This window comes from Chelmon rostratus, chromosome 7 (assembly GCF_017976325.1).
Source record: "Chelmon rostratus isolate fCheRos1 chromosome 7, fCheRos1.pri, whole genome shotgun sequence".
Lineage (NCBI taxonomy): Eukaryota > Metazoa > Chordata > Actinopteri > Chaetodontiformes > Chaetodontidae > Chelmon > Chelmon rostratus.
Window position 1 is genome coordinate 6,303,172 of NC_055664.1, and position 23,038 is coordinate 6,326,209.

General features: G+C 40.2%; 1 protein-coding gene across 2 annotated transcripts in view; it reads left to right on the top strand.

The window, feature by feature from the left end:
* pik3cb (phosphatidylinositol-4,5-bisphosphate 3-kinase, catalytic subunit beta) overlaps window positions 1–23,038 on the top strand; it is a 52,798-nt gene that overhangs the window by 2,940 nt on the left and 26,820 nt on the right. For both annotated transcript variants that reach the window (XM_041940472.1, XM_041940473.1), the window contains exon 2: window positions 10,645–10,724. The gene's annotated coding sequence lies outside the window, so the exon portion shown is untranslated. The remainder of the gene's footprint in view (window positions 1–10,644; window positions 10,725–23,038) is intronic.

A 23,038-nucleotide genomic window follows, 5' to 3' on the forward strand; every position in this document is an offset into this window, starting at 1 on the left:
ACTGGCCTTACCAAGTTACACAGTACTGTCAAGTGAGGGCATTTTCTGTGGGAGGCTTCTGATTTGTATTGTGGTTTAGGATTGAGCTACCTTAATCATAGAGGGTGTTTGAGGCTGAATTAACAAGAGAGAAAGAGAAAGGTGGACGGCAAGTGGAGAAAAAGCATGTGTCTGGTCTCAGTGACCAACAGCACAGTGAAATTACAAGGCGGTGAGGTGAAAATGCTGACTTTCAACTTTAAGCGTGTTGACATCCATACTGTGTGAACAGTGTGGGAAAGTTTTAAGTCAACACTCACAATGTTTTAGTCATTGTTTCATGTCAAATCCAATGCGCTCCAGTCCACTGTCTTAATACTTACAGACTGCTCTGTATTTACAACTAGGCCTAAATATACTGAAATAATAGTAAGACAGAATGTCCAGGGTTTAAAATAAGTATAAGAGATGGAGAAAAATAGGAAACGCTGCATTTTGAAGACTTAATATGGAGCATAATTTCTAGCAATGTGTTTGAGTACAGTGTCAGACAGGTACTTTGTGTATTGAGGCAATGGTCCATGACCAGCTGATTTTTTTTAAATATCTTTTTTCCTAACGAGTATGCTCCCTACTTTTGAATTTCTCTGTCACTGTTTGCCTGCTTTGTTTAACTACGGCTAAATGGAGCTTTGAAAGGCAGCATTATTGAACTGCGTGGAGACTGAGCAGTGGAGGAGCATGAGAGAAAATGCTGTGTTTTCCAGTCTATTGTCATTTGTTATAACAACACATTCATATGAAGCGCCTACATATTTTTTAAGACACACATTTGCAACCTGAATTGTATGTTCTGTTCTCTATTGTGTGTGTGTGTGTGCTTCATCTGTTGGCACTTGTTATTTGTGCTGTCCCCTTATCTTCTTTTTCTCCCTCTCTGTCCCTGTATCTCTCTATCCACTCACTCTCTCACACTCATTCACACTTCCTGCTGTTACACTTTTAGTGTAATCACCCATCATTACAGTGAAAGGCTTGCATAACATCCTTTCAAAGAGTAGTATGAAAGGGAGTCAGTAGGTGTGTGTGTGTTTGTGCGTGTGTGCAAGCTGGCTTTCACAATTTGTCTCCTAGCTTGTGCACTCACAATTGTCTTTTTGAGCCCCACCATCTTATCTATTGCCACTACGGACAAGAAAAGGGAACTGTGCAATTTTTACCTCGCTGCTTATTATAAAAATATACATAGAAATGGAAACTGTCATAGTAAGAAATGTGAGTGACTGTGAGATGAGAGTGGCCTGCTGGAATTCTCCACTTTGCTACACAGCAGGCCGGGACCTGCCAAGGAATGCAGGGAAGACTGCAGGAGAGGGATCGAGAGAGACATAATGAACAGAGAGAGAAATGCCAGAGAAGGCACAGTGAAATATCTGAGAGAGAAATCTTTAATGAGACGTGTGAAGCAAAGGAGTCTACGCGCTAACATAATAAAAAACTAATGCCGTCCTCTAATTCTCAGTGGTTCATTAGCATGCGGAGCAAAAGCACATTCAATTTTGACCAGAAAACAAAGATGCACCGAGTGCAGATTTGGTTAGAGACACATTTAGCCTCATTTACTCTAAAATGTAAACACGACGAACCAGCTCAGAGCTCGACAGCATCCTCTCGTTCACCAGTGGCAAGTGAATCTTGTTGTTGTACAAGCAAACATGCTCTTGCTTTCTTAAGTCGGACCAGTTGTGAATGACATTTAAAGAAAACTGACTCCAGTCAAATGGAAACAACATCACAGCATCTTCAGTCACTAGGAAGTGAAGACTCCCTCAACAAGCTGCTGCAGGCTGCCCTGTGAGACACAGACTCTTGTTGCTGAATGTTTTGTGTGGTGCTCGTGTGACCTCTTCCACTCAAAAATTCACGAATAAAAAACACTGCATTCATCAGCTCTTCTGTCAGAAAAGACAGAAATAGGAATGGTGAGAAAACTATGTTTGGTGTCTTTGTGCATTAAACAGGTTGCTGTTCAGCTGTGAGCTCCCAGTTGTTGCCTCCTCTGTTTGTCTCCTCTGACATCTCCATTCTTTGACTTGGTGTAAAATTGAGAAAGCCGAACAGAGAAAATTAGTCGGTAAACCAGCCATTAATGCTGATGATGATATTAAGATTATCAATATTACGGATTATTAGATCAGAGAAGCATGTTATGCAACATGCAGTGTCCAGTTAAAATAGACACTCATTCAGGCAGAAAGGGAATAAGGTATATGATTACATGCAGTCTAGTTATTTTATAATTTATTTTAATACTACTTATATTATTATTATACACAAAGTCAACCACTGGCATTGGTAAAACAATTACTGTGTCTAAAACGATGAGTGTGCTTTCTTAACTTTCCTGCAAAACAAACATTGAGATGTCTCGATGACAACTGATCTGGGATCAGCTTTGAAGTGCATCCCTCACACTGCCTGTACAAAGACATGGGGACAACCGGAGACTCGGCCTGCTGCATTTGATTTTCGCATTTGTGTTCTGTGTTGACTATTTTTATTGGTCAATAGAATTAAGACATAATAAAGCCCAACTCTTATAATTAGGCTTCAGTTTGCCCACAGTTCATGTTCTATATTTTTAGCATTGAAATTGTATATACAAGTATCTGTTATCACTTTTCCTATTGTTGTCCATAGCTGGGATACCGATTATAATATTGGTTTTGTCATATGAGACTGCATATTGTTTAGTATTGTGGTCATCATAATGAAGCAAAAATGTTATCTGTCGGCTCTGGTTGATTAAATTTTATATAGAAGAGAAGCATTTAAACTTAATGTCAGTGTGATTCAGCTCAATCAGATGCAGTTTGGATGCAAAACATCTGATAATGTCAGGTACCAAAGTTCCCTGAATTAGCAAAGATTTCGGGGGTTAAACAAGGGTAGAAGGGCAAGGTTCATATATTTAAAGGTGTGTATGGAGCTATGGAGGGTAAGATTGTCCATTATGACAGTTTCCTGTCATTGGTTACAGAGATGTGTGAAGCAAAGATGCAGCAGACAATCTTTTCTAATAGAAAAGCACCAGCATGTGACAACATCCTGTTAAAACCCACCGACTGATTTTAGATGAAACTTAAGTTGCAGCTACAGTGAAGACTAAATGTACATGGTTAGCAAAGACAGACAGATATGTCTGATTACAAAGATAATCTGTTGATTTTATTTGTAATTGAATTAAAAAATGAAAACAGAGTATGACTATGATGTCTCATAATGCATAAAACAATTACATAACATTTTTGAACAGATTTAACCTACGTCAGGTGATATTTTAAAATGATGTCAAGCGTTGCTGGCTGAACACTATGTTTGTTTTTTTTAATCCACTGCAGCATCATGCAGGCAGTATGTCTGTTGCCATTGGTACAAGCTATGACTGAATGGAAACTGGTGATTTAAACACACAACAGATGTGCCAAATAAAGGCTTTAGTTGTTTTTTGTATACAGGTACTAAGTAAGTTTACATATTCAAATAAACACTCACAACTCCAGTGTGTTAGGCTTTTGTTAGTCTGCCTCTAAGCAGAGAGGGACTTTGAAAAGAAAGAACAGGATGAAAAGAGGAAGCCTTCTGGCTAATGAACAAAAACTTTGAAAATGGGAAAAGTTTGAATGATTGGTACATCTTCCAGATTAACATATCGAAAAACTTTGTGACAAGAAGCAGGCATCTGTGGTGTGACACCTGTGGGTTGTAGTGGCTGTTCACTGTCTCCTTGCATGCGAGACATCTGATAGTAGCTTGATGTGGTAACCGCGGCAGTCCGAGATGCATAGATAGCGTCAGGTTATGCTGCCACCCTAGGGGGCTCCAGCCTCCTCTCTGTAACCTGAGAGAGCAAAACCTCAGCTTTGCATTTCTATGGCAACGCTTTCTTATGGCAGAGGTCCCTCTCTGCAACTGGTGATGACACACACACTCTGTCCCACACACACACTGTGTTTAGCACGCATCGAGCCTTGTGATATTTTAATATGCATAAGGCCCAATGGTTAATGTGCTTGTTACATACATACTGAGGTGCATTCACATGCTGCCGTCTTGCTAGCATTCGTCCACCCACGTATCCACACATAAATGTAAACCTGTTATATTTCTATGCATATAAACGTGCAGTGGTGAAGGAAGTATTCAGATCCTTTCCTTAAGAAATAGTACTTATACCACTCTGTAAAAATACTGGCTACCTAATACCCTGCATTGATAATGTTGCTTAACTAAAAGTATGCAATATAATCAGGAAAATGTACTTAAAGTATTAAAATTAAAAGTACTTGATGCAGAAAAATGTCCCCTGTCACTGTTAGACTGTTGTATATTATATTATTAGGTTATTAATACTCAGGCATTAATGTAGAATCAGGATTTTACAGTTGTAATTGGTTGAGGTGGAACTCATTTTGAGCTCTTTTGTACAGGACTGCAACTAATGATTGTTGTCATTATGGATTAATCTTAGGATAGGCTTTTTTTTTTTTTTTTTGCATTAATCAATTATTTGGTTTGTAAGATTTCTAAAAATAGGGAGAATTGTCATCACTATTACCCAGAGCCTAAAGTGACACCTTCACTCTGCTTGTTCTGCCCAACCAACAGTTCAAACCTCAAAATTATTAAAAATAAATTAAAATAATTAAAAGGAAAACCTGCAAATCCTCACATTTGAAACATCATATCCTATTAGTTCTTTATGTGTTTTGTGTGTAAAAATCTTAATTGGTAAAGTAACTAAAGCTATCATATAAATGTAGTGAAATAAAAGGTCAATATTTTTTTCCCTCTGACATGTAGTGGAGTAGAAGTAGAAAGTAGCCTGAAAAGAAAAGACAAGACTCAAGTAAAGTACCCCACCTGACTTAAGTACAGTACCTGAGTAAATGTACTTAGTTACGTTCCACCACTGAGGGTGTGTTACAGCATAATGAGGAATAATACTTGTAAAAAAGTTCTAAGTTATGTCCCAGCATTCGTTAGTTGTTATGAGTTTAGCACCAACTCCTCCCTATTTCTGCCTCCTTTGCATTTGTCTTGAACTGAGTTAAGTTATAAAGAGTTGTTGTGCAAATTCATGCTGGCCTCATGATGTCAGTGCATCATCCACAAGTCTGGACAGTGTAAAGAGTTTCTCCCTCCTCCTGTGAAACTGCATGACCTCTGACTGATCTCAGCCAGCTGTGAGAGTGTGTGTGTGTGTGTGTGTGTGTGTGTGTGTGTGTGTGTGTGTGTGTGTGTGTGTGTGTGTGTGTGTGTGTGTGTGTGAGAGTGTGTGTGTGAGAGTGTGTGTGTGAGAGTGTGTGTGTGAGAGTGTGTGTGTGAGAGAGTGTGTGAGAGTGAGACCTTTGCTCGGTCAGGCAGCCAGAAGGTAACTGATTTACAGCGTCTGAGGGGAACTTTTGAGAATAAACACACCCACACTCCGCCAACATAAGGGCAGCCTTACAATAGCACCTAAAAATACATCTTGAAGCAAGCAGCTAAATAAAGGGAGACGGGGGGGAAGAAGTGGGCAAAGGCCATGGATAGACACAGGCAGCACACAGAGATACATTGATTGAAAGAGTTCATGTAGAATACATGTGACTTTACCTTGATGACACTGCCACCCGCCTGTGTTTGTGTGTTTGTCAAGTTCCTCCATGATGATGGAGGGTTATAAACACCCCACTGTGCGAATGAGTGGGTGTGTATTGTTTTTTAGAAATGAGCAGACAGTGCTCTTTTGTTTACAGTGAGGCAGTGATGACGCATAGTCAAATGTAATGGCCCTTCTGACCACACTTGATTTGGGCAGTGCGTCAAATGTGCTGGTGCATTCCTCTTGCATTCCTTTTTCATGTTTTGAGCTCTGAAGGATTTCCAGATACTTCCAACGTTGTTGAGCTCCATTACAGTGAACATATTCCTGAGTTGTTTTTAGCAGTTTGTTGACCTTGTGCTTTATATTTAGAAGAACAAAAATAATGGTAATTTCATTCCATCTTCTATATCCATGTTTTACTTACTTATGTTTTGGCCCACGGGAAATAATTAATTTCAATATACTGTAAGAGGACAACTGTATTCTGCAGAGCAGGGCCTTTCAAGAGATTTGCCTTGCCATGCAACCCTCAGGGCCAGAAAAACCAGCTGTTTACAGTTGAGGCTCACTTGACCTTTATGTCCTGGAGGTTGTAAGCCTATGATTGTTATGAGAATGGCAAGGATTGAATGGATGCTCCGCCAGTGACAGATGACCAATTCAATGAGAAATAGTGTGTGTTAGAGAGTGTGAAAGAGCCTCAAGGTGAGGGGCAGGGAAAGACTTGGCTCCTGATGAAGCCCACAGTAATTTCGCATTCCTCACATTCCTGTACCAGAGGATGGGTGGAGGAGAGGAAGGGTGTTTGCGTGGTTGTGTGGGGAGTGAGAAAGTCATATCAAAGTTAGATTCTCACTGTCGTGTTTGTACAACGATAAGGAGACAACAACTTGGCGGGGGAGTTCTGAGAAAGCTAGTTTTGTCTTTTTGTTTGTACGTGTGCTTGGTCAGTTAGTCCTCTAGGGCAGAGAAGAGTGTATGTGCCTAATTCCTCTTGCATAAGAAACCACACTCGAAACACGAAATACTTGAAGCCAACGTCACTATCCACTACTCTGTGCATTGTGCTGGAATTGTTTTCATTATGCTGTTGTCCCTCAGAAATAACTTCAATTTAGTGAACGGCTTTAGTTGCTTGAACAAACTTGCTGCGGTCATGGAGGCCTGAAAATATAGCTAACCTAACTAACTAAAAGTGGACATTCGTCACTTATAGCAAAGCAAGCCAAAAGTAATGTAGCTCATTTAATGCTATTTATAACAAAAGGGCTAGAACCCCCCCCCCAAAAAAAAATAAAAAAATAAAATGTGACTCTAATATTTAATTCCACAGTAATTCTCTATTGTAAATAACTATTTTGCAAGTACACAAAACTATTAAACTATTATCTAACCTATTTTGATCATTTAGATTAAATTTTTATTCTTTCTGTTCTAAAAGTGTAACTGTAACATACACCTTAAAAGTTATGTATGTGGAAATTTCCAGGGTCGTATAGAATGGCGCAAACATGTCAAACACATGTCCACCAGCGGGTGGCACTATTATGCGAAACCTTTGCGAAATTGTGAAACCAACCCTGAGTCTGATCTACACAAAACGTGTAGAATCTATGGACTGCCATGATCTAATTTGCAAGTTCTAAAAGAACAACTTCCTGTAAGCTGTAGTCAAAGCAGGAATTGTTGCATATCTTAATAACTATCACTCCTGTCAACACGAAACTCCGTTCAGTAGTTTCAGTGGAATGAGGCTTTGTGCAAAATTTGGTGTCAGTCAGCCACTAGGGGGCGCTGCACGTATTACAGTTCATATCTCATAATCGGGTACATAGATTCGAGTGAAATTCAGTTTGCAGAGTCTCCGGTCATGACTTAGTCGAGGCTTAAATATTTTTTCAATGATTTATTAAAGTGGTGTAGCTTATTAAATCGAATTTAAATGTCCTAAAAGTCTGACAAAAATTCCATGTTGTTGTATGAGTGAGAGCCTACTTAATGGTGAAACGTCCATCCTGGCATTGCAATATTATTATGTGGTGCATTGTTTTGCAACCGTGTTTCTGTAATACAAATGATGTCAGCATCCAGTATCCTGTGGCCATGTTTTAGGTCTGTTATGTGTGCATAGACCGTTAATGGCATGTAACAGACCTTCACAGAAAATTTTATTCTTGTTAATGGACCCTCAGTGTATGTTTTTTGAATGTGTCGCAGTGGCTTTTAAATCTTGCATAACATTTTCAAAAGATGTCACTCCACGTAAGGCTACATAGGCTTGGCCAGCTGATTTATTTATTTATTTATTTTATTTTATTTTATTTTTTTAATGACACCACTACTTTGCCTAGAGCTGAGCCTTAAACTTAATATATTGTGCAAGCCCTAAATGTATTGAAAACGGACATCTAATTCCACCACTGTTTTTCACTTTGTTCTCGTCAGAACCTATTGGGGCAACATTTTCAAGTCCTGGAACTGGAAGTTTTCTACCAATCTTTTTTTTTATCAAAATTACTACAAAATGGAAATGTTGACTGCAATATCGTCCTCCAGGTACACAAAGTGATGTTGTAACTTTCCAATCTTTGTGCTGCTCCCAGCGTGTGACTTGCATCATGCCTGTAGGCCTGCAGGTCTGACTTGCATTGCCTCTACGGGTTGTGATGTGTGACATAAGATAAGATAAGATACACTTTATTAATCCCCAGCTGAGGAAATGTGGTTGTTACATGCACCCAAACCCAAACTTCGGGCCTCAAAGAAATCCATTCAGAGATCTTTGGGGGATGCCACAGACAATTTTTACGTTGTATCACGAAACGTCATCAGCCATGGAACAAACTCAAAAACCCATTGACTTTACAGTGTGGTCGTTTCCAGAGAACAGTAGCAGAGCTAAGTTTGGTGTTGACCCTCCAGCAAAAACGTCATCACTAACCTCCCTATAGTGAACTCTCTGTCTGTGTTGCTCTCTTAATTTCTCCTAAAGTCACTGTAACACACACACACACAGACACACACACACATGCTGTGGATCATGTGACACTCTGAGCTGAAACCCATCGGGGAGTTAAACATTGACTGTCTCTGGCCTGAGATTTTATCATTGCACACTTCCTGGAACTGGTCATACCCACGTGCAGTTTTACTGTAGTTCTGTGTGGACAAGAAATCATTTATCCCTTTTCCTGGGGAAACCCAGTGTCTCACCTCTTTCTGTCAATTTATCCACAACCACAATGTAAGATTATAAATATCACTGGGTCTGTACATAAAACGTTCCTGACTCACACAGACACACACGCACACAGACCACAGTTGTTTTTGTGAACCTCTCTGTGTCACACCCTGGTAAACAAGATAGAGCATCTTAACCACTGGGGAATAACAGGAAGTTTACTGACCTCAATCAAAGTGTGTGCATTGCATGTCATCAGCGTGTATGGCCTCACTGTGTGTTTTTGCCCACAGTATATTTGTTTACCATTACCATCAGTTCACATCCTGGTTTCCGTAGTTGCAGCTCTTTGAACTGCTGGCAGATGATCCTGATGGAGAGGCCTTTGGCACTTTGTCTGCACATACAGAGATCATGTCCTTCACTTCCTGTTTCATCTTGATGTTTCGATTCACAGAGCTTGAGGTTTTGGTCTTCCATATCTGGATTTCAGCTTTACTAGATAAGACTTTTGAGAGCTTGAGCTGTCATAACAGGGGTGGGGGCCCCTTGGCCAAGCTGTCAGACCATTTGATCTGATGGTTGATGGTTGATGGTTTGATCATTACAATTCATAAATACAAAAAAAAACAGTTATTTTAATTGTATGCGTTTATTTTCAAGCGGCCCCTGAACGCAACACACACGTAGCGGCTGATCTCACGCCAACGCGTCAGGGTCTCTGTCAATAAAACACAAGTGGATGCAGAGAGTCACACTTTCCAACAGAAATTGTTTTTGCTTTTTGTTTTTTTGGAGGTAAAGGGCGAGCTGGTGTGTCTCAGATAGTTTGTGGGGACTGGCTCACAATGATGAAGAAGGCTAATCTCAAGCATACAAACATGCTACACTGGTTGAGCTGCAAGGTCAAAGGATCTCAGGTACAGTTAACAGTCTTTTGCAGAGTTTGGGTGCTCAGCAAGCAACATTTACAAGACCACATCCTGCCGGAGACAGTGTTATGCAGGCAGGTTTTGTGGTGACTGAGCTAATAGCTAAGAAGCTTAAACCTCAATGAGAGGGAGAATATTTGTTGCTGCTGGGCTTTTTGAAAAATATCATTTCTTTTTTGGCTTTTGAACCACTTTAGGCTGCAGTGAACATGTCAGTGTGACTGGTTTTTACATGCAATAATCTTCCTTGCTAGAAGTGATAAACATGACTAAAAATGGAAAAGGTGATCATACAGTTTTTCACTGATGTCGCTGATGTTATTCCGATACATCAGCTTGTTGTTTCAGAGTTGACTGTTTTAGTTTCCAGTCTTTCCAGATTTAAAAAGTATCTGCCAGATGAATACTCTTGCACCAGCAATACGGCATCTCAGTTATTTCTAAAATTATCTCCACAATGACCTCGAGTGGAGGAGAAATTATTAGGTATCACAGGGAAAGGGAGGCAAAGGGAATAGATGGTAAGAGAAGAGAGACAGTAAAGAGGGGTCAGTAGGGGCACTTTGCTTTGAGTGCTCTGTACTTTCTGTTGTCTTATCTTGAATGATGGGGCATCGCCACTCCCACACACAGTGTGTGGGAGTTTACATCGGGCGATGCAGACTTGTGTTCAGGGCATCGTCTCTCACTTTTGCAGCAAAACCCGTCGTATTCTGTTTCCTTTCTGTGTCTTGGATCAAGCGCTTTTCACCACTTGCCATTTATTTACTGCCTTTTAAACTTGTTCTTTGGCTTTCTCACCTTCTTCTTCCGTACGATTTGAATACACACACATACACACACACACACAGTTCGTGTTTCCCCCCCTCCCCTAACAATTAGTTCTGTCCTTCATCCATCAGATGCAGTGTCCCAACCGCTATCCAGATACCCCCATCAAGGAGCAGAGGCACAGGAAATAAGAGACTTTAGGAAACAGCAGGTAAAACATCCTTGTGTGTGTGTGTGTGTGTGCGTGCGTGTGCGCATGTTAAGTGTGTGTGAACATGCTATATCTTGTAATTATCTTGACCTACTTAACCTGTGAAGCTGGTGTGTGTGTGTGTGTAAGTGGGAGAGGAGGAATGGAGCGCTGACTTGGCTGGAATCTGGGAGAGTAGGCCTCGTCCTGACAGGCGGGGAATGTGTGGAAGTCGGCCAACATGCTTTACTTTCATGTCAAAGATCAGTGTTACGCCACCTGAGTCTACTCTCACTGAATCATCTTTGATGAATTGCTGTGAAACTTTTGTGGAAAGTACACCAAAATATGCCCTGTGGTATTTTCTCGTGTCACTGCAGCTAGGCAGTGTATGAAAATGATCAGCTGCTTCTTGCTTCCTTAAATTTCTCTTGTACAATACTGATTCAAAAAAATTAGGATGCTGTGTAAAACATAAATAAAACAGATGTGTTAATTTGCTAATCGTTTTTGACATATACAATTTAAAACAGTACAAAGACGATATGTTCAAAGTCTGACCTCATTAACTTCATTGATTTTTGTAAATATATGCTTATTCTGAATTTGATGCAAGCATGACACGGTGTAAACTTCAGCCCATTTGGTCGTTATTTATACATCTACTGGGTAGCATCTGGATAACAATGAGGACAGGTACAACGAGTTTCATATATAGTCACTTTATTTCTATAGTTATTGGTTCTACAAGGAGCAGGCTTGGCTGTGTTAGCCACATCAAACAGGCTAACCATGTGCTACTGGAGGAATGATAAGCATATTCCACCAATTAGGACCAGGGATAATGTTAGGACCGCTAAACGAGCTACTCGCCCGGCTGATGAAGTGCTTCCACTATTTCTTGCCAACATTTGTCTTTTGACTTGGTCATGGTACTCCCTCGAGGAAATGTAAAATAGGCTCACAATAAAATCAGCTCAAAGTCAGGCTAGATTGGTGTAGTCTGATCCCAGCATAGAGGATATCACTACATGGGCTCAGGAACACTTCACAAAACAGTTGTCAGTAAACGGATTGTTTGAAAATGATTGCTTTCTGTTTTTACTCGTGTTTTACACAGCGTCCCAACTTTTTTGGAAACAAGGTTGTAGTTTTCTTGGGTCTAGTCAACATTGTTAAGTCTCAGGTGTTTGGTCTGATTTGAGCTGTTGTTGCACTGGGCAGTCATTTCCTTGTCACAAGTATTGCATCTTGTGCCATATTTAGCCAGACCTTGGACTGTGTGTGTAACAGGAAATGCTGTGCAGTTTAGTACTGTACGTAAACATAAAGTTTAGACACACCTTCACAGTCAATAGTTTTCCTTTATTTTTTATTATTTTCTGTAGATTAATACTGAAGCCATCAAAACTATGAAATAACACATGTGGAATTATGCCAAAAAAGTGTAAACACAGCAAAATATATTTATGTTTTAGATTCTTCAAAGTAGTCACCTTTGCTGTGGTGGCAGTGTTGCAAATGTTGCACACACAAGGTATTATCTGCACCAGCTTCATGAGGTAGTCACCTGGACCGCTTTTCCAACAGTCTTGAAGGCCCTTTTTTAGAACAGGTTGGAGATTGGTGATTGGATTAATAACTATGTAAAATTAACCATTAAAGTATGAAACTGCGTCACTCTCAGCGCAGCTGACCCAATTTGTCAATCCAACCCTAGCTATCACAAGTGGAGTGTGTGAGTCTGTTGCTTACAGCGTGAAGAACAGTTTGTTCATTGCGGTTTGAAGCACGTTATTCATTCATTTCAGTGTGGCAACTTAGATGAAACAATGTGCAAAACCGAGTCTTAGCTTAGTGCCTCTTCAACACACACGCACACTAACTGCTGCTTGTCCTTGTCCACGTCTGGTAAGTCAAATTGGCAGGGGAGTCCGTTTAGAGCACCTGCATGCTTTTATTGAAAATATCTATATAGGAGGAAGTAATATCAATATTTTGGCCCACTCCTATTGATGATCAATGAATTGCTGAAATCATTTTTGAAGAGAAAATCACAGGTTCCCAAATATGAATAATTGCTGTTTTCTTACATCTTCTGTGAGAGCAAAGTGAATACCTTTGGGTTTGGGACTATTTTTTGGATAAAACAAGCAATCTTCCATTGTTTTGTTCCATTGTCAATTAATAAAGGAAATAAGCAACAGAATAATCAATTGAATGAAAACATCATTGGATTTGTTGCTGCCCTAAGGCATACTATGTCCCTAGCCATATTGCATATCGCAGTTTCATTTTCTGCTCTTCATCACCACGATGGCATGTGTGCCAGCTGCGGTAACTGAGAGGAAACACTGTCTTAACTTCCTCCTCCTCTCGGATGTAATGCTTTCTAAACATGGTAGTTCAGGTGCACGAAACCCTAATTTCCTGCTGTCAATCAGTGCCAGCGACCAATAACCACCAGTAATCAGTACAGATGCCTCCCACCTGCGTTCTCTGTTTGCCCCCCCTCCCCTGCTTCCTTCACTCCTACTCAAATGTGGAAAAATTGCTTGATCCAATTACTCATGCTATGTTCTGTCTCCGGTGATCTTCCCACCAGCACACCATATTATCACCAAGGTGCAGAGGGAGTTTTAATGGCACAATGGCAAGATCATCACATAGCTCTCATAAGAAAAATGAGGACCCCCACCACCACCACCTTTGTCTTCTTTCTTGTATTAACATAGTAGTAATTTTAGAATTTGTCTCACAATCCTAGGAAGCCCTGCCCTTGGTCTCATTCATTCTTGGTATTCTGTTTGAGTGGCATTATCGTTATGGCACTGACCTCGCTACCCGAGCTATTACAGAGTTTGTATAATTAGACTAGCCTGTGTTCTCAGATGGACAATAGAACATGTACTACTATAGATAGCTAATTATAGATGGAGAGTAAAGAAAGGCAGTCTTCTTGCAAGCTACATTATGTTTTCTATTTGGACTAACAAGACATTCATTTGTGTGTCTGTCTTTGTAGATAGCAAAGATAATACAATATATTTGGGATTGATTCTCAGGGATAATATTGGCTTTTGTGTGCTGTATTAATCATTAAACAGAAAGGGATGCTTTGGCAGGGCAGTGTGTGTGGTGTCGAGTGGAGAGGCCCAGACAGATGGATGGATGTATAAACTAGAGAGGCGGACATCACCGTGTCATTTACCGCAGCTAAGTGTTCCCAGCAACCCAGTCACCTCTATAGTGAGATGACAGCCGGAGCCAAGAAATGTCTCCCATTTCCAGGCTTGTGTGTGTGCCATTCACTGCCAATGTATGGGCCTTTGTTTATGAGGGAGATAAATGGTGGTTTGGCAAGATGCTGGGAGACCAATACTGAAAAATCAGCAGTATGTGTGGGATCCACCACCGCTATATTCACGGCAGCTCAGTCTTATTTTTGTCTATTTCTTTGCAGTCTTTCCACTGTTTCATGATATAATCAGCAGCTGTGCCCCGCAGAGGCGGTTTGTGACATGCTTTCTTTAAATCTATTTTCAAGCTTCCCACTTTTGAAGAATCTCGTTGCAGTGAGTTGCGCTTCTGGCAGTGACCTCAAACAACCTCTCAATCAGCTCTGTTGTTCTTTTGCTGAACTTGTTGTTCACATTATATCAGGCACGTCTCTTGCAGTTGTAAATGATGGAGGGTGCTGAGGGAGAAAGAAGAGACAAAGATACAGCATGAGGTTTAAGAGACAAGTGCATGCTGGTGCTCTAAACACAACAGGAGGTCAATTATTGCATTTTGGCTTGATGATTTGGCCCATTTCAGCAGCAGTGTCTGGACACACAAGTCTTAAAGGCAATTAAGGTACTTTAAAAACCCTTACCACTCAATCAGTCACACAAGGATGAATAAAATCACATTCCTTCAGTACTGCTAATTTAATTGCAATCTTAAGAGCCGTCATCCTGATCATTATGACGAACAAAGAGAAACATGCACCAGCAAAAAAAAAGCTGTCAGCAGTGGTTCTCTTATTTTGCCAAGCGAATGTACATTTTCATAAGCTTCGTATTTTATGTCTGCATCTGTCGGTGGGCCATCACGATAAGAGTAGGCATAATAATATGTTAACTCCACTACAGGAGAGCCTCTGCAATTAGGTGGGACCAAATATGTGCATATATTGGTATCAGCATCGGCAGCTGTCTGGAAAATATCGGTGTGTTGGATATGGGCAAAAATCCAACATGTGCATAATTATCTTAATCCAGTGATAGTTCTGTACATTGATGGAAACAGGAACTGCTAATTAATTAAATTAGCTAAAATGTGAACAGAAATAGACTAAAAATTCTGAGCCCAAGTTCCAACGCACAGTGTAACCGTACATTATAATATTATGTTATGTAATATTACGTTATTTAATGTTGCACTGTCAATAATTTAATATTACTGAGGCTGTGAATGTCCCACTGACATTGGGAGATGGGGCTGCAGTGGGTGTCCGGGGTACAGATGTGTTGAAAACCCCTGGATTAGACTAATCAATTAATCGATCAAAAGAAAATTAATCAGCAACTATTTTGAATTTATTGGCTAGATAATTTTGAAGTGAAAATGGCAACAAAAAATCTTTGGTATCTAGACTGTTTGTCAGACAACACAAGCAGTTTGAAATGTTACTTTGGGCTTATGATGTTTTGATGTTCTGACATTTTATAGACTCAGCAGTTAAATGATGAACAATAAACAGCTTTATCAGTTATGAAAATACTTCTTAGATGCAGCTGTAAAGTGAACATAATTGCGTTTTGGGTTGTTAGAACACAGCAATATTAACATGTTTTCTTGGGTTTTGGGAAATTATAAAGGCCATTTCTTTTTACTATTTTCTGGCTTAATAGATAATCAAGAGAGCAATCTGTATTTGCAGATGTAATCATAAATATTTACTGTGTTAGTCAGCTTTTTCAGTGTTTGTGGCATCTTGATAATATGAGATTGAGCTGCTAAGTGATAAAACAGATTTTCATTTAACGTAAATATAAGGAAGTTAATGTTAATGGAAAAATAATGACCTAAAAAAGAAAACAATATGTTCACTCCCTGATGATAGCTGTTCATTGTTTCCTCTTTGTCAGAGTTTCCGACGAAAGCTTCCTCTGTCCGTTTTTAAAAAGAAGCTGCCGTGTCAAATGGAACAAAGGCTAATCCTTATGTCACCCTTGTCGAGCAGCTGTTAGCACACCATCATACTCAACATCAAAACAAGATGAACCTTGTCGGCCACCTCCAGTCAGCCTACATAGTATCTGTGATGCTGAGGCAAAGGAGGGTGGCGCTCAGCCCCCAACGCTCCAGTTATTCAAATAGTCCCATTTTAAAGGAGAAACAAGGGAGTAGCCCATAATGTAGGATTCAAAATAGATTTTCTGTTTTTGTTTTGATGACATCAAGCGTATTCATGGAAGAATAGGATCTATTTTTGTAAAAATGTTCCAACAAATGGCCTCGTCTGCGTTGATTAATTGTCAGGACCAGACAAGCCAAAGAAGAAGACATGAGTAGCTTGTGTGTGGTCATGCATGTGCATTTTATTTCTTCATTTCCTGTTTCTCAAAATCAGATTGTGTGTGTGTGTGTGTCTGTGTGTGTCAGCTTGCTTTGAATAATGGCCTGTGGTTGTGATACGAGTTTGCATAGCCTTTAGCTTTTCAGTAAAGGTATAGTAAACATCAGCTGTGTTTGGCCACTTTGCTTGCATACTGAGAGGAAAGCTGGTGATTATTAATGTAGTACTGACTTTAATCATCGGTGCTTAGACTGAAAGAAGCAGCTTATTTACATGTGCTTAGGAAATGACCCTTGTTGTCTTGTGTGTGTGTGTGGGTGTATGGAAGCTACTAAAGGTGTGAGTAAGCCGCCTGAAGCTACAGATCCCACACTGCAAAATACAGTAAGTCACATGAGTGTGGTTGTTTATTGTTGGGGGGGTACTGCATGACCGGTGCCATGTGACCCTGTTGCCCCCTCCAACCACAGTGTTTTTACTGGAGCTCAGTGTGTGTGTTGGTCAGTGTGTGTCTGTGTGTGTGAGAGAGAGAGAAATGTTGTGAGGGCAGACGGGTTGGTTGTGAGGGTTGATGGGGGCAAGGGCATTACAAGGGCAGTGTTTGTGCAGGGCACGGGACTGTCCTCGCTGACACGCACGTACACATACAAACATGCACACACACTTGGCAAAAACAGAGGCTTATTGTGGACCCAGCCCAGTTGGGTCCACGCATTACAGTCACACATTGTATCACTCTTTGGCTCTCTAGCTCTTCCTTTCTCTTATCTTTCTCTCTCTTTATCTAACACAAATTACTCTGTCTGTTTTTCTTCCTCCGTTACTTCCCTCCACACTATTTTCAACTTGTATTCTGGTTTCACTTCGTTTTCTGACATCATCATGACCTCTTTTTATCTTTCGACCACCCCTTCTTCATGACAGACTTCCCGAATGATCCCCCCCCACCCCCTCTTTCATTCTCATCTCTGAGGGAGGTGTGAGAAGTCTGATAGTTGAGTCATGGAGAGAGATCGGCGTTAGTGCTGCTTTATGCTGATGGCTGTGTGTAGCCTGTGTGCTACTCCTCACTTGTCTTGTGTCTGTGAAGTGAATCAAGCTCTGTGGAGCATCACATCTGATCTGCTCCCCCACCACCCTCTCACCAACCTCCTCACACACTGATAGACGTGGAAGCTAATAAGATGAACTCTTAATCCATCTTTAATATGTGCATAACAATTAAAATCCACAGTATATCAAATTACTTTTGAATTATCAACAAGTTAATCAGGACTTCTCAATGCTAATCCTTGCACTTGTGCCTTCTGTTTTGTAATTTTCTCAGCATGTTTCTAATTGATATTTGTGAGCTATGTTACCATGGTCACTAATGTAACTATATTGTTATCATCTCATATAGCCATTCACTCCTCTTTTGCTCCCTCTATACCTCAAGTAAAACACACACGCTTTGTCAGTGATACACCACTGTCCCAATATGACCCTTGCAACAGTCTATCCATCCTTTGCTGCAAATATTTTCCCTGCTCTCTGCCTGTTCAGCATCTGGTTGTTTATTGCCCTTTGAGTCTTGTCTATGTCTCATATGTTTGCATTGTTGTTTGTCCACCTGCCATTAAAGCAGATGAGTACACATACAGTATGAGGCATATTCACGTCAAAGAAGAGTCTGCACATCAAAGGTTAAATCCCTTCCTTAGTAAACGTCAAATATTATTTCAAGCTATAATAGCTTTTCATCAGACCAGACGTTACAGCATCGTTATTTGATGTTCAGTATAAATATAAATGAAATTCTGGTGTGCTGGCTTTACATCAGGGATGGGGAAGCTTTTTCCTATCGAGGGCCATTTTCAGTTTTTCTGCTGGCAATGTTGGAAAGCAGGAATAAGGATTTACAGGGTTTTTTGATCAATATGATGAACAATTACTGTGCCTCAATTTGTATAATTTCAGTGTATATATATCAATATACTGCCAGTTTTTTAGGTACACCTGGCTAATACTAATGCAGTCTAAAACAACAGCCCTGCCATAAATCCTCCTTCATGGACGTTATAATGTTCAGTTTTGGTGGAGCTGATTTTTATATGATTTATATTTAGCAGACGATATGATATATACAGTATAACATGATAGAAGATTTTATCCGTATGGCCCACCCTGAGAGGCAATGACTCTGCTGCTATTACCACACACACTTGTGCTCAGGGAGAACACAGTTCAGCATGGACAGTGTGTTCTAGGCAGGTTCAAACTAATGCTGCATTTTAAGTGGAACTTGTGAGATCATGCTTCTGACGTTGGAAGTTTATTTCAGTTTACTCAATATGCATGGTGTTCAAGTATGTTAACTCAAGAGAGCACCACTGCTAGGCAACTGAAAAGAAATAATCTCTTTGAGTGATTGTGTTTTCTGCATTTCAGTGCACAGCTGAAGGCATGTTCTGTTCACTCCCCAGCCAGCGATGTCACTACAGGTGTTTTTCACCTGTTAACAGTGACACAGACGGGTCTGTCACTGGTGCCACAAAGATTAAACAGTGGGACGAATTGATATAGGGAAGTTACGATAATAAAAACTAGTTTTGATACAGAAATATGCAGAAACACCACAAATATCACCTCAGTGGATTCACCACCTATAGATACCTAAAAAGACTTACCGGTAATTTTTCAGCTAGAATTAGGTGAGTTAGATGACACTTGACACACCACAAATTTTTACTTGCATCATTATGATGTGTGAGGTGTGCAGCAGCTATAACTGAATTGTGTTGACTAACATAATAATTTAAGTGCATATTTGAGGAAGGAGCTGTTGCGGCATCACACATCAGTAAATTGTGTCTTTCTAGGTACGCATATTGGATGGATGGATGGATAGATGGATAGATTGATAGATGGATGGATAGATAGATAGATAGATAGATAGATAGATAGATAGATAGATAGATAGATAGATAGATAGATAGATAGATAGATAGATAGATAGATAGATAGATAGTTTATTCATCTCCAACGGCAAATTTGCAGTTCCAGCAGCTCAAAAAGGTGGACACACAAGCGCATGCAAAATAAGAACAGGAACTACTTTCAAGTAATGTGCAACTTACAAGTGATGAACAACTTTCAAGTACAGATCAACCTTCAAGTAAGGCACAACTCTCAAGTGAGAGGCAAAAATCCAATACAATATACAAAAAAACAATATAAGAAAAAATAGTGAAATAAAAATAAAGAACTAAGCTATACAGGATAAACATCTGAACCACAGGATAAATATCTGAACTAAACATTCAAGTAGTTAAATATGTGCGCAGTAGTGCAGTTGTGCAAAGTAACAGTGTGCAATAGTCGGTTTGAGTCCAGCATATGGATGTGTGTGAGATAAAGTGCGTGTGTCCATGTGTGGTTTAGGTGTGTAGTGAGTTCGGATGAGTTCGTATTAGCTGTGTCAAACAAAAATAAAAAAAAAAAGCAAAATCAAACATCCACACATGAAAACATGATTTGAATTTCATCTTCAGTCTCACTATCACACTTCACTCATGCCAACTGCACACACTGTGGTCCTCTACAAATGTGTATTCACAGCTGCAGTGCACACACTGACATACTATTGTTAAATGGATTATGCACTGCACCAAGAGCAATCAGTGTGCATGAAAATGAGCTGCTCCCACTGTCTGTCTCGCTGTATCAACTGAGTGACCTGGTCCTCCTGATATAGATGCAGAATTAGATGGCAAGGAGTGCACATTAGACGCCTTAATGTCATTCAGACTTGAAGTAGGCACAATGCAGACTTGCACTGTCACAATCTATCTGGCAGTGACTCATCATGATGTCACAGATTTGATGTGTTAGTGCACAGTTGTCACAAGAGATTGATGATGATATGTGATCTTCTTTCCTTATGATGTCACAGCAATAGGCAATGGATAAAATATGGTTAGTGTCACAGTGGATTAATGGTCATGTAACAAATGTCACTTTGATGCCTCAGTGAAAACATCAGAATATTATACTGTAATGCATTATTCAAGGTGTCGCTGCACAGACAGGATAAGCACAAATGTTTTGCTCAAGTTGAAACATTGTCAACTTGTGTAGATGCATCTTCGCCTCAATTTCTGCTGCTTAGGGCAAATCTCTGTCCTTTCGCATTCACTTTATGTACAGCCCTACTGCCTCTGAATTCAATTTGTAAATTAAGAAAATCTATTGAAATAACTCTACATAGAGGAGACACACTGCTTTGTGTGTGCGTGATGGATTGTATCTTATTTTGTGCATAAACAAACATTGTGTACATACACGCCATGCAAAGATATTTTATCTTCTATTCCTGTTGATACAGTCATGTTGATTTGACTAGAGTGCAGTAAGCTACACTGAAAATAACTCTTCAGGAATAAGACGAACAGCTCGGCCCCTGACTCAGCATTCATCATCTTTTTATGAATGACTTGTAGGGACTTTTGCTCTGGTTGTTGTTTATCACTCATTTCCTGTCTCTCGTGTCATTGCTTCCTGTCTGAGAGGCACAGGCATGTGCCACTGTATCACTGGTGGTGGTTAGCACGATGGCGCACTGCTAGCTCTCCGGATGTGGTGGGTTCACACAGACAAACCTTAGAAACACAAAAATACACACAAACACACTCCCACTCATGCGCTTCATTTATATTTCCTCTCGGATACAATATCTCAAACACTGTATTTCAGGCTGTCATAATCTTTTTACAGGGAATTTGGTTTCATGGCACATACTCATTTCTAGTTCCTGTAGGAAACATCACTAAGATGATGATTTCATGAATGGCTAAATCAGATGAACTGATCCCTGTAGAGGATGCAGCAAATATATCAAAATTAAAGCCGGAAACAAAAAGAATTTTCAGTTCAGTGCAATATGAAGACTTGCAAGCACATATAAAGGTGTCCACTCATTGACCCAGCCGCAGTGTGTCAGAGTTAAAATGACTGGTGCAGTTGAATGTGTGTTTACTGTCTACAGCCACCTCCTGCGTCCACTCCTAAATACAGTAAGTGCTAGTATTGCTCGACTGGTGACACACACACTCACACACTCCAGCCACAGTGCAGAGGCGCACGCCCCAGCTGACCGCTTACCCACACAGCACCCAGACAAACACATACTGTTGAGATTAACAGCTTTTCTGTTAACCTACACACACGGAGAGAGACAAACACATACTAATATTCAGACAGATTTGAACACAGTAAGTATATTGTGCACAAAGCTAAAAGCACTGTTCATTGATCTCCACCAGTCTGACAGGTTTCATTGTGCTGCGAATTACCTGAGGTGGTCTGTGTGCTGTTTTTAGTCGTCATTGCTAAAGAGAAAAGGTATTCCCTGAATGAATGGACCATGTGCAGTTTTTGGCATAGATTCCAGTGTCTGTAGACTAAACATTTTCAATCGCAAAAGGCATCTGCTGTCAGTGATCAACATCTCAGTACAATTAATGGTGTGCCTTACTTTTCTATTATATACTATCTGAAAGTGAAACAAGATATGTGGTGGTGGCAGTAATATGCCAAACTATTGATTTTTCATGATCAGTTTATGTAACCAGAAAAACCTTATTTGTCAAATGACTTCTGTCCCTAGACAAATCATTTCAGCACTAATAAATACAAGCACGTCCTGTTTGGTTCTGTGAGACATTTGAAAGTGTCCACTAAACAACATCTTTACGCAAAAAGATGAGCCGGATGGAACCACGGGCGCCTTCTCGTTTTTCTTTTTTTTTCTTTTTTTTTTTTTTTTAAAACACCTTTTTCAAATATACCATCCCACTTACACACACACACACACACACACACACACACACACACACACACACACACACACACACACAGACATTCAAACACTTACTCACTGTGCCTACCCAGAGGTGGAAACGCTGACTCAAGCTGCCTCAGTATTGCCAATGTGTATGTCTCCACACTAATTTACAGGAGTGCAGTGTTTGTAGTGGACAGGTGAAGAAGTCTTAGATCCTCTTTGTGAACTTTATTTTTAGTACAGCACAGTATGGAAGAAAGCATGTCACAGGACTCTTTATCACCAGGCATGACCTTTTACACACACACACACACACACACACACACACACACACACACACACACACACACACCATTTATGTTGGCCCTTCTCTCATCAGTCACACCCACAGACGCATGGACACACACTCCATTGTAGAGAGCCTCACAGGCCTCTTACTGTCAGGCAAAGAGAGCTTTAGAAAGAGAGTGCTGAGTAACACCAGTGTTTAAATAACCACAAATGCATCTGGGTATGAAAGCCTTCACAACACTGTAACTGGTTCAGAGGAGCTACTTCCATTACAAGCACTGATTTGCTTCTTCTGTATTATCTGAGGTATGACTTTGTGGCGGGTTGGTGGCATTGCACTGTATACAAGGTATTCATTTATGATTTTACAACACAGGTTTGGACAACAAAATAGTAGATGTTGTCCCTTTATGCGACTTGCAAAACAAAAATTATATGAACGAATGGATAAATAATGTCATTAAAATGTTTTTATGGTGTGAATGCGGCAGCAGTGGATACTTCTGTATCGCTGGCCAGACTGCAGCAAGGTGAAGGGGCTGTGGATGGGAGCTGTCTTTTAGTGTCCTTTGGGCTCCGCACAGACACCTCACCAATATTACTGATGTTTGTTAGATGAGTACCAATGATGTTTTGATCGGTTTTATTCACCCA